The 15,798-nt window shown below is 43.4% G+C and overlaps 1 long non-coding RNA gene across 1 annotated transcript; it reads right to left on the reverse strand.

The window, feature by feature from the left end:
* Positions 1-14,444: 14,444 nt before the first annotated feature.
* Positions 14,445-15,725, reverse strand: LOC134735450 (uncharacterized). The gene is made up of 2 exons (XR_010118565.1): positions 15,537-15,725; positions 14,445-14,687 (listed from the first exon to the last, which is right to left on the reverse strand). It is a non-coding gene; the product is annotated as an uncharacterized lncRNA (long non-coding RNA).
* Between the last annotated feature and the right edge of the window lie 73 nt (positions 15,726-15,798).

The following is a 15,798-nucleotide window of genomic DNA, read 5'->3' on the forward strand; positions in this document are numbered from 1 at the left end:
GAAACCCCATCTCTACTAAAAATACAAAAATTAGCCAGGCATGGTGGTGTATGCCTGTAAACCCAGCTACTCCAGAGGCTGAAGTGGGAGTATCAGTTGAGCCCAGGAGGTGGAGCTTGCAGTGAGCTGAGATCATGCCACTGCACTCCAACCTAGGCAACAGAGTAAGATCCTGTTTCAAAAATAAAAAATAAAAAAATAAAAAGAAAGAGGGTTTCAGCCCTTTTGATGATGTTAATCCAGTAAGTCAAACGTCAGTCAAACTTTCTTACAGTTGGTTGTTAGACTAGAATGTACAAACAGGAATGGGAATAGTGTTAAACCCTTCACTCCCCAAATTTCCATCTCTCCCATCCCCCTTGCTCTTCAACATATTTTCATTCAGCTGGCAGTTTTTGTAGTTCTGCAGTTTCTTGCCAAGAGCAGAGATTGAAAATGTCCCACAGAGAAATCAGCATCAGGGTTAACCTACTGGAAGACAAACCCTGCAGTTATTTTCCAGCGTTCCTCAACTCCCAGGAGGATCAGAGCAAAAAAAAAAAGGAGCAGAGGTTAGAGGGCAGGGTTCTAGAAGTGTCATTCTCTTCCATACGGTGTCTGAGTTGTGTGGGTGGAGGGACTGTAGAGGGTATGGAACAGAGAGCCTCGTGCCTGAATCTTTTGGGAGATGAATTTCCTCTCCCTCTTTACATGTTCTGGTGTTTTACTTACTAATGATACTAAAGGAGCTATATGGTTTCTCCTGGAGCTGTGTCAGGATTTGCTCCATAAATTACCTGGGAGGATGCCATATGCAAATACAAGAAGAAATAGCAGTCTTGGTATTCATGGTGACAGCTTAGTTATCCTCAGGGGAAGGGAAGGAGAAGTAGGTATCTCTTTTCTTAATAAAGTTTTTCCTGTCACCTCCGAATTCCGTAGCTGTTCTTGGAAACAGGTTGGAATCAGCCTAGAAATTTTAGTAACAGCAATTTAGCCTAAATTTCAACATAATGCCATATAATAGTTTTACTGCATTGCTATACTCCTTTGGAAACTACTTTAAAGATCTATTCACACAATACTTTTCTGGGATGTAGGAAGCCTCTCAAGGAGATAAAAGCCATTCAAAATATAATTGTTATCTCCCTAAACCCAGATCGGTTTGCTTTTAATGTAGTGATCACTAAGAAGATTAGCAACACTCAATTCATACACAAAGAAAGAAAGGAACAAACTATATATTAACCATCAACATCATTGTTAGGCTAAATGACACCTCGTGTGAAAAGTATTTCATAATAATAGCAATCATACACATTTTATGGTTGAGGACAGTGGAGCTGATACAGGTTATAAGACTTCTCTGAGGGCTGTGCTCATGCCTGTAATCATAGCATGCTGGGAGGCTGCAGTGGGTGGATTACCTGAGGTGAGGAGTTCCTAGTTCAAGGGATTCTCCTGCCTCAGGCTCCCTCCCAAGAAGCTGGGATTACAGGTGCCCCCCACCACACCTGGCTATTTTTGTATTTTTAGTAGAGACACGGTTTCACCGTGTTGTCCAGGCTGTTGTTGAACTCCTGACCTCAAGTGATCCACCCGCCCTGGCCTCCCAAAGTGCTGGGATTATAGGCGTGAGCCACCACGCCTGGCTGAGCATGGGCTTTTATAACTGGCAGAATCAAAGCCCTGTGCTTTCACATAATATCTAGACATCCTCAGGCAAGTCTTTTTTTTTTTTTTTTGGAGACATTGTTTCGTTCTGTCACCCAGGCTAGAGTGCAATGGCGTGATCTCGGCTCACTGCAACCTCTACCTTCCAGGTTAAAGAGATTCTCTGAGATCGTGCCATTGCACTCCAGCCTGGGTGACAGAGCAATACTCCGTCTCAAAAACAAAAAAACAAAAAAAACAAAAACAAAAAACCCCATGCTCTAAGTCAAGATGTTCTGAGCACTATAATATTTTTATTTTCTGTAAGTTATATGGTTATATTGTATACCACATTCTATATTAGTTTAATATGTCACAACTTTGTAATGTTGCCAGAGTGGTTTTTTAAAAATTATTTTAGGCCGGGCACAGTGGCTAGCACTTTCAGAGGCCGAGGCAGGTGGATCACTTGAGGTCAGGAGTTTGAGATTAGCCTGGCCAACATGGTGAAACCCCGTCTCTACTAAAAACTACAAAAATTAGCCAGGCACGGTGGCGGGCAACTTTAATCCCAGCTTCTCGGGCGGCTGAGGCAGGAAAATCACTTGAACCTGGGATGTGGAGGTTGCAGTGAGCCGAGATTGCGCCACTGCACTCCAGCCTGGGCAACAGAGAAAGATTCTGTCTCAAAAAATATATATATATTTAAAATTTATTATCATATATATATATATTTTTAAAAAAACAGGTCTCATTGTGTTGCCCAGGCTGGTCTTGAACTTCTGGACTCAAGCAATCTTCCCGCCTCAGCCTCCCAAAGTGCCGGGATTGCAGACGTGAACCACTGTGCCTGGCCATTTTTTAAACAAATTTAGGTAAAATTCATATAAAATAAAATTCCGCATTTAACCATTGTAAAGTATATGACTCAGTAGCATTTAGTAAATTCTTAATGTTGTGCAACCATCACTACCGTCTAATTCCAGAACCTTTTAATCCCCTCCCAAAATAAATCCCATAACCCTTAAGCAGCACCGTCCTCACTTCTCCTGTCCTCAGTTCCTGACAACTATTAATGTATTTCCTGTTTCTATGGATTTGCCTATTCTGGACATTTCATGTAAATGCGATCATACAGTTTGTGGTCTTTTGTGTTTTTCTTCTCCCACTCACCAATATTTTCAAGGTTGTTTTAAGTCTGAGCATGTATCAGTACTTTCTTTCTTTTTATGGTTGAATAACATTTCATTGTACGGATATACCACATTTATTTTTCCGTTAATTCATTGAGGGACATTTGCGTGTTTCTGAATTTGGCTGTTGTGAATGTTACTTCTATGAACATTTGTGTACAAGTGGTTTGTTTGCACACCTGTTTTCAGTTCTGTTGGGTATATATATACCTAGGAGTGGAAAGGCTAGGTCATACAGTAACCCTATGTTTGACTTATTGAGGAACTGCCCACTGTTTTCCACAGCAGCTACACCATTCTACAGTCTCCCCAGCAGTGTATGAGGGTTTCAATTTCTTTGCATTCTCACCAACATTTGTTATTCTCATTTTTAAAAAAATATATACTCATTCTAGTGGATGTATAGTGGTATCTCCTTGTGGTTTTGATTTGCATATCTATAATGACTAATGATGTTGAACATATTTTTCATGGGCCTCAGAGTGTTTTAAGATAAATTTCAATTTTAGAAAAGTTTTAGGTTTATAGAAAATCTGCGAAGATTATATAACAGTATGTTAGTAACACAATCCTCATATAAAATGTACTGGAAGGTATCTCTATGCTTCCTCCACTTCTTCTGTGTTAGGCCTTAAATTTTTACAGAAATATGTCATTGGAGCACACTATAGTTATTTATTTATTTAGAGACTGTGTCTCACTCTGTCACCTAGGCTGGAGTGCAGTGGTGTGATCATAGCTCACTTCATTCTTCAACTCCTGGGCTCTAGGGGTCTTCCCACTGCAGCCTCTTGAGTAACTAGTACTACAGGCACACGCCACCATGCTTAGTTAGTTTTTATTTTGGTAGAGACAGGGTCTCCTTTTGTTGCCCAGGCTGATCTCGAACTCCTGGCCTCAAGGGATCCTCCCACCTCGGCTTCCCGAGTAGCTGGGATTACAGGCATGAGCCGCTGTACCTGGCTCACACTATAATTACTAATGAAGGCTCTAGCCCGTTGCTTATTTTGCCTTTAAAACCATAGGGTAGATATTACAGGGATGTTAGAAATTAATAAACGGAAGTATATAGCACAGTGGCTAAGAACGTGGTCTTGGTCCTAGTCTCAGTGACAACAGGTCTGAATACTGGTTCTGTCATCGTCGGCAAGATACTTAACTTCTCTGAACCTCATTCTAAATTTTTAAAACAGGGATAGCATCTACCTTATAGTGTCATGACGATCAAATGAGAAAATGCGGCCGGGCGCGGTGGCTCAAGCCTGTAATCCCAGCACTTTGGGAGGCCGAGGTGGGCGGATCACGAGGTCAGGAGATCAAGACCATCCTGGCTAACACGGTGAAACCCCGTCTCTACTAAAAATACAAAAAATTAGCCGGGCATGGTGGCGGGCGCCTGTAGTCCCAGCTACTCGGAGAGGCTGAGGCAGGAGAATGGCGTGAACCTGGGAGGCGGAGCTTGCAGTGAGTGGAGATCGCACCACTGTACTCCAGCCTGGGTGACAGAGCGAGACTCCGTCTCAAAAAAAAAAAAAAAAAAAAAAAAAAATGCATTGAAAGCACTTACGTGCAGTGTTGGCCACATGTAAACACTCAATAAATGAGATGTTTACTTTGTTTGCTTGCATTTATTTCATTTTATTTTTGAGACAGACTTGCTCTGTTGCCCAGGCTGGAGTGCAGTGGCACAAACACGGCTCACTGCAGCCTCAACCTCCCGGGCTCAAGCGATCTGCCTGCCTCGGCCTCCCAAAGTGCTGGGATTACAGGTATAAGCCACCATGCTCAGCCTACATTTAAAGGCACAGAACAATCACCTAATTTGTCTGTGTTCTCATAGTTGGTTAGGATCCATAGAAGACCATCATTCCGTCTCAAGGTCCTTCACTCATTCACGCATATATTCGTTCATTCTTCAAATATACATCGAGTCCATGTTGTGGGTCAAGTTGGCAAGGAGCTACCAAGGTCAATAGTAGTCAAAATCATTGACCCAGAAGCAGAAAAACCTAGAATCAAACCCCAACTGCCATTTCCTAGGTGTGTGATGCTCTGCAAGTTAGATAGCTTTATCAGGCCTCTGTTTCCTCACCTGTAAAATGGGAACGCTAATACTCCCTGCCTTGTAGGGTGGAGACGAATAAACACATGTATCACATAATGCATTTACCAAAATGCTCAGAACTGTGAGCACTCCCCCGAAAAACATTAGCCATTATTGCTATTGTGGTCATGATTTTTGTTAAGACAAAGACAAATTATTGTAAAGACTTAATGTGACAGTAAATGCAAAGATTTGTAGCAGTGCATGCCATGTTGTAAATGGGTCTCCATATAAATGTTATTCTTCTTTTGATTTGTTTTTCACTCATTTAAAAATGTAAAGCCATTCTTAGCTCATGAGTCAGACAGGGATAGGTTAAGGAATGGATTGACTATGGGTTATAACCCCTAGTATAGGGCATTGTAGGCAGAAAGGATAATTTTTTTTTTTTTTTTTTGAGACAAGAGTCTTACTCTGTTGCCCAGGCTGGAGTGCAGTGGCACTATCTAGGCTCACTACAACCTCTGCCTCCCAGGTTCAAGCAATTCTCCTGCCTCAGCCTCCCGAGTAGATGGGATTACAGGTATGTACCACCATGCCTGGCTAATTTTTGTATTTTTAGTAGAGATGGGGTTTCACCATGTTAGCCAGGCTGGTCTCCAACTCTTGGCCTCAAGTGATCCACCTTCCTTGGCCTTCCGAAGTGCTGGGATTACAGGTGTGAGCCACTGTGCCCGGCCCAGAAAGGATAATTACGGTTTCATTAAATGTTTGTTTCAACCATATGTATATATGTGTATGTGTGTGTGTGCTAGTGATAAAAATACATCTCCTATTGCAAATAGCAATCAGAAAAGTTTGAAAAACATGACTCGAGAAGGTTCTCAGCTATCTGGATAGCAGTATCAGGAAATGCCAGCTTGCGTTAGCAAGCAGATTGCGTAGCTTTAATAGTTTCAGGCTTTAGTAGTAACAATTCAAAAAGTGAAGTCATACTGAGATTATATGATAAAATTAATAACTTAAGGAAGGTAAATCTAGTCTAAAACAGTCTAGTCTCAATCCAGGTAACCCTGTACTTTAAGTGAGTTAAAAAAGAAAAAAAGAAAAAAAAAGATTGTTGTCTGTCTAGTTTTTGCTCCCATCACTCAGCTGTGAGTATTCCCAGCGCTCTCAGCGTTCTAGAGGCAAGGTCACAAGATCAAGGTCAAACATCTGAAAAACGTAGATGCTGTGAGTTTGGAAGCAGAAACATTCCCAAGCATATGCCAGCTTGTGCATTCAATAAAGCAGAGGGCTAACTTAATAATTAAAATTGCAGGATCTTCCAACACTTGGCTTAATTCAGCAGTTCTCAGCTGCGTCTAAAATCCTTGGGGTACTCCAACTCGGGCAGGCTGAATTTCCAAGCCAGGAGTGTCAGGAATGCTCAGGACACAAGGACTCCAAATTTGGGCACTGACTCCCCCGGGGATGTTGCTCATAACCACTCTGGGTTTGTCTAAGCCTCCCCTCAGTTAGGCAACAGTCCATGAAAATGAGTTTAAAATTCTAGGAACGTGCTAAATCTGGAAAGTGAGTAATACATTATCTTTTTGAGTCCTCATTCATCTGGCTATACAGTTTGGTAGGGGCCAATTTTCCAAAGATGGCACAGTTCAAGGAGCAAGGTTGCTCAGACTCCAGATTGCTTCATTATCCTGAGTCGTTTTTCAAAACACCACCTAGTGTTTGTTGGATCAGCTTTGTGGCAAGATAGCATTGTCCTTTATGGAACCATATATTCACACTGTGGGCAACTTTAACCTGAGAACTCTGTGAATGCCTCCATAAAACATATCTTTGAGTATCATAATGTAACAATAAAGCTGGACTTTGTCTTTCATTTCTCCAAATACTTTTAAAATAAATTAGAGGGGAGGAGGCAAGAAATTCTTCTAACAATGGCACTTTTAATTTCTAATGCCATGTTTACAAATTAAAATCCTCCCTAATGAGATGTCCTCCACAGTAACCTGGGTTTCCCTGTCATTGACCTTACCAAGTACTGATCTTTTTTCTTGTTTCAATGTCAAATTTGGAGGTAGGCTTCCTCCAGAGGGGAAAAAAATGTGTCTTTTAGTGCTGTGCCATCAGTCCCTACAAGGAGTTGACAAAATAAGTGTTTAAACAATAATTGCTAAAAAAAAAAAAAAAAAAAAAAAAAGGCCAGCCATGGCCAGGCATGTTGGCTCATGCCTGTAATCTCAGCACTTTGGGAGGCTGAAATGGGTGGATCACTTGAGGTCAGGAGTTTGAGACCAGCCTGGCCAACATGGTGAAACCCCGTCTCTACTAAAAATACAAAAAATTAGCTGGGCATGGTGGCAGGTGCCTGTAATCCCAGCTGCTCAGGAAGCTGAGGCAGGAGAATTGCTTGGAGAAAAAAAAAAGTCAGATGTGATGGCTCACACCTGTAATCTCAGTACTTTGGGAGGATGAGGCGGGAGAATGGCTTGAAGCCAGGAGTTCAAGAACAGCCTGGGCAACATAGTGAGTCTCAGTCTCTGCAAAAAATAAAAAAATTAGACAGGTTAGGTAGTGTGTGCCTGTGGTTGAGCTACGTGGGAGGCTGAGGTGGGAGGATTGTTTGAGCCCAGGAGTTGGAGGCTGTAGTGAGCCATGATTGTGTCACTGCACTCCAGTCTGGGTGACACAGTGAGATGCTATCTCAAAACAAACAAAAATTGCTGGGCTGGGCACGGTGGCTCATGCCTGTAATCCCAGCAGTTTGGGAGGCGGAGATGGGCAGATTGTTGGAGCCCAGGAATTCAAGACCATTCAAGACCAGCCTGGGCAACATGGCAAAACCCTGTCTCTACAAAAAATACAAAAACTAGCTGGGCCTGGTGGTGTGTACTTGTAGACTCAGCTACTAGGGAGGCTGAGGTGGGTGGATGGCTTGAGCCTAAGGGGCAGAGGTTGCAGTGAGCTGAGATTGCACCACTGAACTCCAGTCTGGATGACAGACAGAGCCAGACTCTGTCTCAAGAAAAAAAAAAAACTGCTAAATGAATGAATGAATGAATAAAAACCATCTACCAACTGTCATGTGTCATCATGGGATATTTAATTTTTATTTTCAGCTTAGCCTCAGAGAAACTCAAGACTCATTTTGGAACATTTGAAATCAATGTTATGTAGTTTAACGAGCCATCGGTATTAAACAAGTATAATACTTGACTGGCTTCCATTGTAAGGGGTTCAATCCTGCAGTGTTGCCAGCTTTAGAGTATCTTCAAAACATCTATAAAAATATGGGCCAACCACTGCAGCTATGATTGAAACCAAACTCCCACTATACTTGAACTCTTGGAACCTTTAGGTAACTGCAGAAAAGGAGACCATGATAAGAGTCTGCAGATGAACCCACCTCGATGAGGTTTCCCTTAGGAGCCCCAAGTCCACACATACTCTGCCAGGCTTGATTAGGCAGCTGAGGAGGTTTTTGAATCGCTCGTGTTTATTGTGAAAGCCACCGCAAAGTAGGCAGACTCTACCTCTACCCTCAACAACTGAAATTGCTTTATAAGAGACTGAAGTTTCTCTATTCCTTTTCCCTCCTGTTAGGGAAAATCTCCTTTTGGCTGGGATTGCTAAACCTGGATCATGTAGGCTGCTTGTAGCTAGCTATCTATCCTGGCTGGCTGGAGAAGACCCATTTGTATGTAGTGGGAGAGGATGAGGGCAACAGACAGCAAAAAAGAATCAAGACACACAGAGAGAGAAGGCTGAGGATGTCACTTGAACCTCTTCATCCAGACATATTGAAAACTAATTTCACCTCTGGCCTTGCCAATTACATGGAGTAATATATTTCATTTTTTGCTTAAGGTAGTTAAACTGGGTTTCTGTCACTGACAATCAAAAACACCCTAATACAAATTGTTATTTTAGCCTTCTTCAGAATCCTGATCATCAATGGACTATTGATTAAATAAATTTGGAAACATTCAGAGAATAAAATATTATTCAATTATTGAAAGTAATAAATATAAGTTTATGTAGGTCCAGTACAAGATTCACCAAATATAAAAAGCAGTTAATTATTGGTGGTAAGATTACAAATGATTTAATTAATTAATTTTTTTTGAGCCAGTGTCTCTCTCTGTCGCCCAGGCTGGAGTGCAGTGGCGCAATCTCAGCTCACTGCAAGCTCCGCCTCCCAGGTTCACGCCATTCTCCTGCCTCAGCCTCTCCGAGTAGCTGGGACTACAGGTGCCCGCCACCATGCCCAGCTAATTTTTTGTATTTTTAGTAGAGATGGGGTTTCACCGTGGTCTCGATCTCCTGACCTCATGATCCACCCGCCTTGGCCTCCCAAAGTGCTGGGATTACAAGCGTGAGCCACTGTGCCCGGCCTACAAATGATTTAATTTAATGTGCCTGTTTACTTATCTGTTTTAAAAATTTCTTGCAAAAATTTATATTAGTATGGTATTTTTAAAAATATGGGCATTTTACCCTTAGTTTCAATGTGTATTTTCCTTTTTCTCCCTCTCAGTTCTGTTTTGGTACAGTAAATTGCTAAAGGTATACAATAAAGAAGAGGAAGGTTGGGAGTAGTGGCTCACACTTGTAGTCCCAGCTACTCAGGAGGCTGAGATGGGAGGATCACTTGAGCCTGGGAGGTGGAGGCTGCAGTGAGCTGTGATCTTGCATTCCAGCCTGGGCAACAGAACGAGATCCTGTCAAAAAAAAAAAAAAAAAAAAAAAAAAAGACGAAAAAAAGAAATAGAGAGTAAGCCATGTTCTAATTACTATATTTTGACAAAGTTGATGGGAGACAATATAAAAGAGGTACATACTTCTGTTCTCGAGAAAATGAGAGTTTCCTGTTCTCAAGGAAATTAGTAAACCATCAGGTATAGTTTCAGTGGAGTTATGGAGGATGATAGGCTAATTTGAGATACTTAGTGTTTTATATAGCTGAACCATTTGGGAAATTTTAGGAGAGATAATCATGAAACATTTTTTGATTTCCCTTGGTTCCTCAGACCAAAAGTCTAACCAAATATTCCAGTTCCCATTATTCATTTTTTTTTTGCATGTAAGTGAAACAGAACATTAACCAGGATTTAAACCATTCCTGGAGTTACTTCCTGGGCTATTAAAACAATAGTTCATCTATGATGTCTTGAAAAGTCACACAATTTAATATTTTATTTATTTATTTATTTATTTATTTATTTATTTATTGAAATGGAGTCTTGCTCTGTCACCTAGGCTGGAGTTCAGTGGCACGATCTTTGCTCACTGCAACCTCCACCTCCTGGCTTCAAGCCATTCTCTTGCCTCAGCCTTCCTAATAGCTGGGATTACAGGTGAGTGCCACCACGCCTGGCTAATTTTTGTATTTTTAGTAGAGATGGGGTTTCACCATGTTGGCCAGGCTGGTCTTGAACTCCTGATCTCAAATGATCTGTCTGTCTTGGCCTCCCAAAGTGTTGGGATTATAGGTGTGAGCCACCATGCTCAGCCTTATTTTGTCTTTTATTTTTATTTTTTGAGACAGGGTCCTGCTCTGTTGCCCAGGCTGGAGTACGATGGTGCAATGATAGCTCATGGCAGCCTTGACCTTCTGGGCTCAAGCAATCCTCCTTCCTCAGCCTCCTGAGTAGCTGGGACTACAGGTGGATGTCACCACACTTGGCGAATTTTTTGTATGTGTTATAGAGATGGGGTTTCACCATGTTGCCCAGGCTGGTTTCAAACTCCTGGGCTCAAGTGATCATCCACCTTGGTTTGCCAAAGTACAACATTTTATTTTTTCTTGCTTAGCTGAAAGTGCTGAAGGGAGGAATACTATGGACAGAAGAAACTACCCATCTGCCTCCCTGGCAAAGGAAAGAACAAGTTATCGAGTGAGCCATAAACGCCCTCCCACGAGATGACTAGAAACATGACCCTCACTGCCCTTTGCCATCTGTCTGTCCTAATGGCTTCAATCTCCCCTACTGGTCTTCTGCTCTAAGTTACCCGTTTGGAGTCAGTTACCCTACTGTATACCACCTATTTATACTGACACCTCTAATGTATGCCTTCTGATAGCTTCCTTCAGAAATTAAAAAAATAACCAATTTATATGTCCTCCTTTGCCCCTGCAACTGACCAACTTATTTCCCATCCTCATATTTTCAGAAAAAGGAGGAAAATTACCACTTTAAACTTCAGTGACACATTTCTTTAATCACAACTGGAAAACTTTAGAAAGAAATATATTTGGGAGAAGGAAAAGAAATGCACATTTCATATTCCTGTTTTTTTTTCTTCCCCCAGTAGAACTAGCTATATACAAATAAGATCTTAATTTGTCTAGAGTTTATTGTTACAGTTTATTTCTCAGCTGAATCTACCCTCTGTATTAGGAGTTCATTGTTGAAATGCTTATGCAATAATATAAGGCTGTTTCGCATGTCACCTGTACTGCAGCCTAAACACTGTAGAAATGTTTGCAAATTAATTCTCTTTACATTCCTAAATTATTTGAATCTTCAGAGCCCACAGATGGAGAACAGGAGATTGAGTTCTGGAGTGAAACACTGTATCCTTTAGATTAAAGTGAAGAGACAGAAAGGAGGGGGACTTACTTACTGTGTACATACCATGTAGCAGATTCAAGAGTCCAGAGCATGCTGTTACCCAAATATGCTAACTGGCCACATCCTATCCTCTCAGACTACAGTGGTTCTGAGCATGGGTTTTGGGTCATGCTTCTGGGTTCACTTCCTGGTTTTGTTACTTCCATGCTCTGGGGCAAGTTTCTTCACTTTCTTAGCTTCATTTTCCTCAGTTATAAAATCAAGGTCATTCCTGATACTTTCTACCTTACACAATTGCGGTGAATGCATAAAATAACTCACATCAGCTGGGCGCCATGGCTCAAGCCTGTAATCCCAACACTTTGGGAGGCCGAGGTAGGCGGATCACCTGAGGTCAGGAGTTCGAGACCAGCCTGGCCAACATGGCAAAATCCTGTCTCTACTAAAAAACAAAAATTAGCTGGGTATCGTGGTGTGCTCCTGTAATCCCAGCTACTTGGGAGGTTGAGGAGCGAGAATCACTTAAACCCAGGAGGCGGAGGTTGCAGTGAGCCGAGATGGCACCACTGCACTCCAGCCTGGGTGACAGAGCGAGAGTTTGTCTCAAACAAACAAACAAACAAACAAAAACCAAACAACAACAAAAAAACCCAACTCACATCACTATGCTGACATACACGGTAAGCTTGAAACTTACGTATTTTATAGCATTATTTCTCCCATCAGAATGTATTGCCAAATTCATAGCTAAAGTGAGATAAGTCAGAACACTAGGATCTTAGATCTATTCAGGAAAAATCTACTTCACAATGACATAACTATAAGCTCTTTTCCTTGAAAGTAATGGCAAAACCTGCAATTACTCTTGCACCAACCTAATATAAATACCCCTGTTTTGGCAACCAAATCTAAACTGGCTTTGGATCAAAGGTCACATATTACACAATTTCATGTCATACTTTACCCATTTATTCAACAATTTCATGTCACACTTCATCAATTCACTCAACAACTGTGTATGGTGCACACTCCACACAAGGCATCGATCATGGTTTGTGGTATTGAGGTTTCAAAGGTTGGATAGGAGAGAGATGATCTCTGACTTGAAGTTCTCCAGTCTGGGACACAGGAACTAGACCAGGTGAAACACCAGCCGGAAGATGCAGAGGGAGCATCCTGGAAACTGGCAGCCTTGGCTACTTTGAAGGTTCAAATTATTTTTCCTTTTCCTGGATTAGAATAACTTCTATTCTCTCCATATTGCCCTCTGTGCCCACAGGTACTACTTCTTCTTTTGGGGCTTTTCCACATCTAAAACCTGACGTATGCTAAATTCCAAGTTCTTTCCTTTCTCAGCTGCTGTGGGGACACCTGGAATCCCGGCAAGAGGGGGATGTTGTTGCATTGGGAGGAATCACAAAACGCCTGGTCTTGTCCAGCCCTTGGACTCCCCCAGGCGGAGATGAGAGTTGAGTGGAGAGGTAGGGGACTCCTAATTCAAGGTTGGTTGTGGGTATTCTGAGTAAACAATTACAATTTACTAGAATATGAAGTGGCAAAGTGGGGAAACACACAAGGTTAAGCTTACTAAGCTTACTAATGATTTGCAGGGGAATGTGTGACTCCCCACTAACATGGAAAGTGAAAATGTACATTTTTCTGGAAAGAGACAAATATTTTAGCATTTGCTAGTACCAGGCACCATTCTAGGAACTGGGACTAATACATCAGTAAACCAAACTGTCAAAGTGTCCTGACCTCCTTAAGTTTTTATTTTACACAGAAATGTGGATCACAGGTTTATTTGACAAAAAGGTCTGGGACCCAAACAATGCTTTGGAATCAAGATACTAAACCTATGGTGCTCAGCGTTGTGTACCAACAACACATAGGGGAACCTTAAAAGTTCAAATGACTTAGCCCTTCCTTGACATTCTGATTGGCTGGATCTGTGCTTGGGTTTGATAATATATGTTTTGAAGTGCTGTTCATATTAACCTAGATTGCTTCTGAAAAAAAGCTGGAGACGAAGTTCCTCTCACCAAGCAAAGCCATGGAAAATTGGTCACCTCCTTTTTTCAGAAACACAATGCAATGGGATTTTCAGTTGTGGATATCCCAAGAGAGAAGCATCAACATCCCTCCTTATTTTTATTAGCTTAGAATAGCACCCTACAAACAATGCTTTAAAAAGATGTTTAGGCCGGGTGCGGTGGCTCACGCCTGTAATCCCAGCACTTTGGGAGGCCAAGGCGGGTGGATCATGAGGTCAGGAAATCGAGACCACCCTGGCTAACACGGTGAAACCCCGTCTCTACTAAAAAAAAAAAAAAATACAAAAAATTAGCCGGGCGTGGTAGCGGGCGCCTATAGTCCCAGCTACTTGGGAGGCTGAGGCAGGAGAATGGCGTGAACCCGGGAGGCGGAGCTTGCAGTGAGCCGGGATTGCGCCACTGCACTCCAGCCTGGGCGACAGAGCAAGACTCCGTCCTAAAAAAAAAAAAAAAAAAAAAAAAGATGTTTAAACATATGCCTAAACCGGGTATGGTGGCTCACATCTATAACCCCAGCACTTTGGGAAGCTAAGTCAGTAGGTTGGCTTCAGCCCAGGAGTTTGAGACCAGCCTGGGCAATCAACATAGGGAGACCCCCCCATGTCTACAAAAAATTAAAAAAATAAAAAACTAGCTGGGCATGGTGGCGCGTGCCTGTAATTCCAGATACTCAGGAGGCTGAGGTGGTAGGATTGCTTGAGTCCAGAAGTTCGAGGTTAAAATCAGCTAGTCGAGCTACTGCACTCCAGCTTGGGGACAAAGCAAGACCCCGTTTCTAAAAACACCACCACCACCACGACCACCACCACCACCAAAAAACAAACACACAAAGCATGCCCATGTTTGTTAAGTTCTAGAAAGGAGAGGATAAATTATCATACTTCCTAACTTGAATCCCCAAATGATCTCCTAATTTTCTTCCCAAATAGTAATACTACTATTAATAATACAATGAGTTTTTATTATTTGCCACTTTATAAGTGTTTTCCCACGTAATACTCCCAAGAACCCTGTGAGGTCTTGTTCTACTTATTTGATCAGCGAGAAACGGAGGCGCGGAGGTCACCGAGCTTATTCAAGGTCACACAAGGGTGGACCCCTGAGCCTACCTCTCAACCTCAACTGCTGTGTCCATCCTTTCTTCATCGTTTCAACGTACCCCCCTCATTTCTTGGAATCTCTCCTGTGACCAAAGATGAACAAAATTATACGTCACTAAAGAGGAAAAGAAACTGCTGGGGAGACTACCCAGCAGCCTGATTTGAGGAGTATTTGGGAAGGGCAGCCTTCCTGTGGTACGGGAGTCTTTCTGTCCGCCACCTCGCCGGGAGAGAAGTCACTCTATCCGCACCCCGGGCGACCTCCGGAGGCCGCAGCTACCCCCGGGCTGCGAATTCCGAGTTCTCTCACGCCCCCGCGGGCGCCAGGACGCAGGGAATGTCCGCGCCCGGCGGGGATGCTTATCTCCTGGCCCCAGAGTAGGTCCGCAGGCTTCCCGGCCCTGCCAGGAACTTGAGGCCGGGGCAGATGATTGACTGGGTCCAGCAGTCTCTGCTGGAAGGACAGTTGAAAAGCTAGAGGCATCTCTTTTTTTGGTTGAAGACCTGAACCCACACTTTAGCCCCATGGCTTCTCTCTCTTGCCCTGTAGTTTCCCTGTCCTAAAAAGTTGGTCCCAAAGTTTAAGGATGCGGGTGTGTGTGAGGGCGCGTGTGACCCGCACAGGGATGCCAGTTGGGGGACCGGGGAATCCCACCGTCCCCCTCCCCCAGGTCACAGAGACCCTGGCAGACACCGAGCCAGGACCCGAACCCTCGAGCGCAGGGCAGGCAGGGAGGTGGCAAGCGCCCTGGGGCGGGTCTCGGGGGTTTCAGTGGGACCTGCGGCGAGCGGGGCGGCGAACCAGCCGGGTTGGGTGACCGACAGCCCGGCCAGCCACTGGCCGAGGGCGGTTAGGAGGCTTAGGGCCGGCGCGAGTGCGTGTGCGTGAGTGTGAGCGCCAGGGTGAGTGTGGCAGTCTCCCCAACCCCCACCTGTTTGAAATGGTTTTCAAATGCCAAAGCCAGATTGGCCGGGTTTCAAAAGTTGCAAACAGTTGGAGTAAAACACGTGAGCGGCCCTCCAGCCTCAAATGAATCCGCGGAGCCCAGGTCACTGAAAGAAAAGAAAGAGAGAGGAGAGGGGTTCAGGAAGGGTCGGGGGCAGTTGCCTTCTCCCAGCCGGTCGGTTTTAGGACCCATCGGGAAGCACGTTGGAATCTCTCCCTTCGGGGAGGAGGGGAGGGGTGGGCCGGCC

This window comes from Symphalangus syndactylus, chromosome 21 (genome assembly GCF_028878055.3).
Source record: "Symphalangus syndactylus isolate Jambi chromosome 21, NHGRI_mSymSyn1-v2.1_pri, whole genome shotgun sequence".
Classification (NCBI taxonomy): Eukaryota; Metazoa; Chordata; class Mammalia; order Primates; family Hylobatidae; genus Symphalangus; species Symphalangus syndactylus.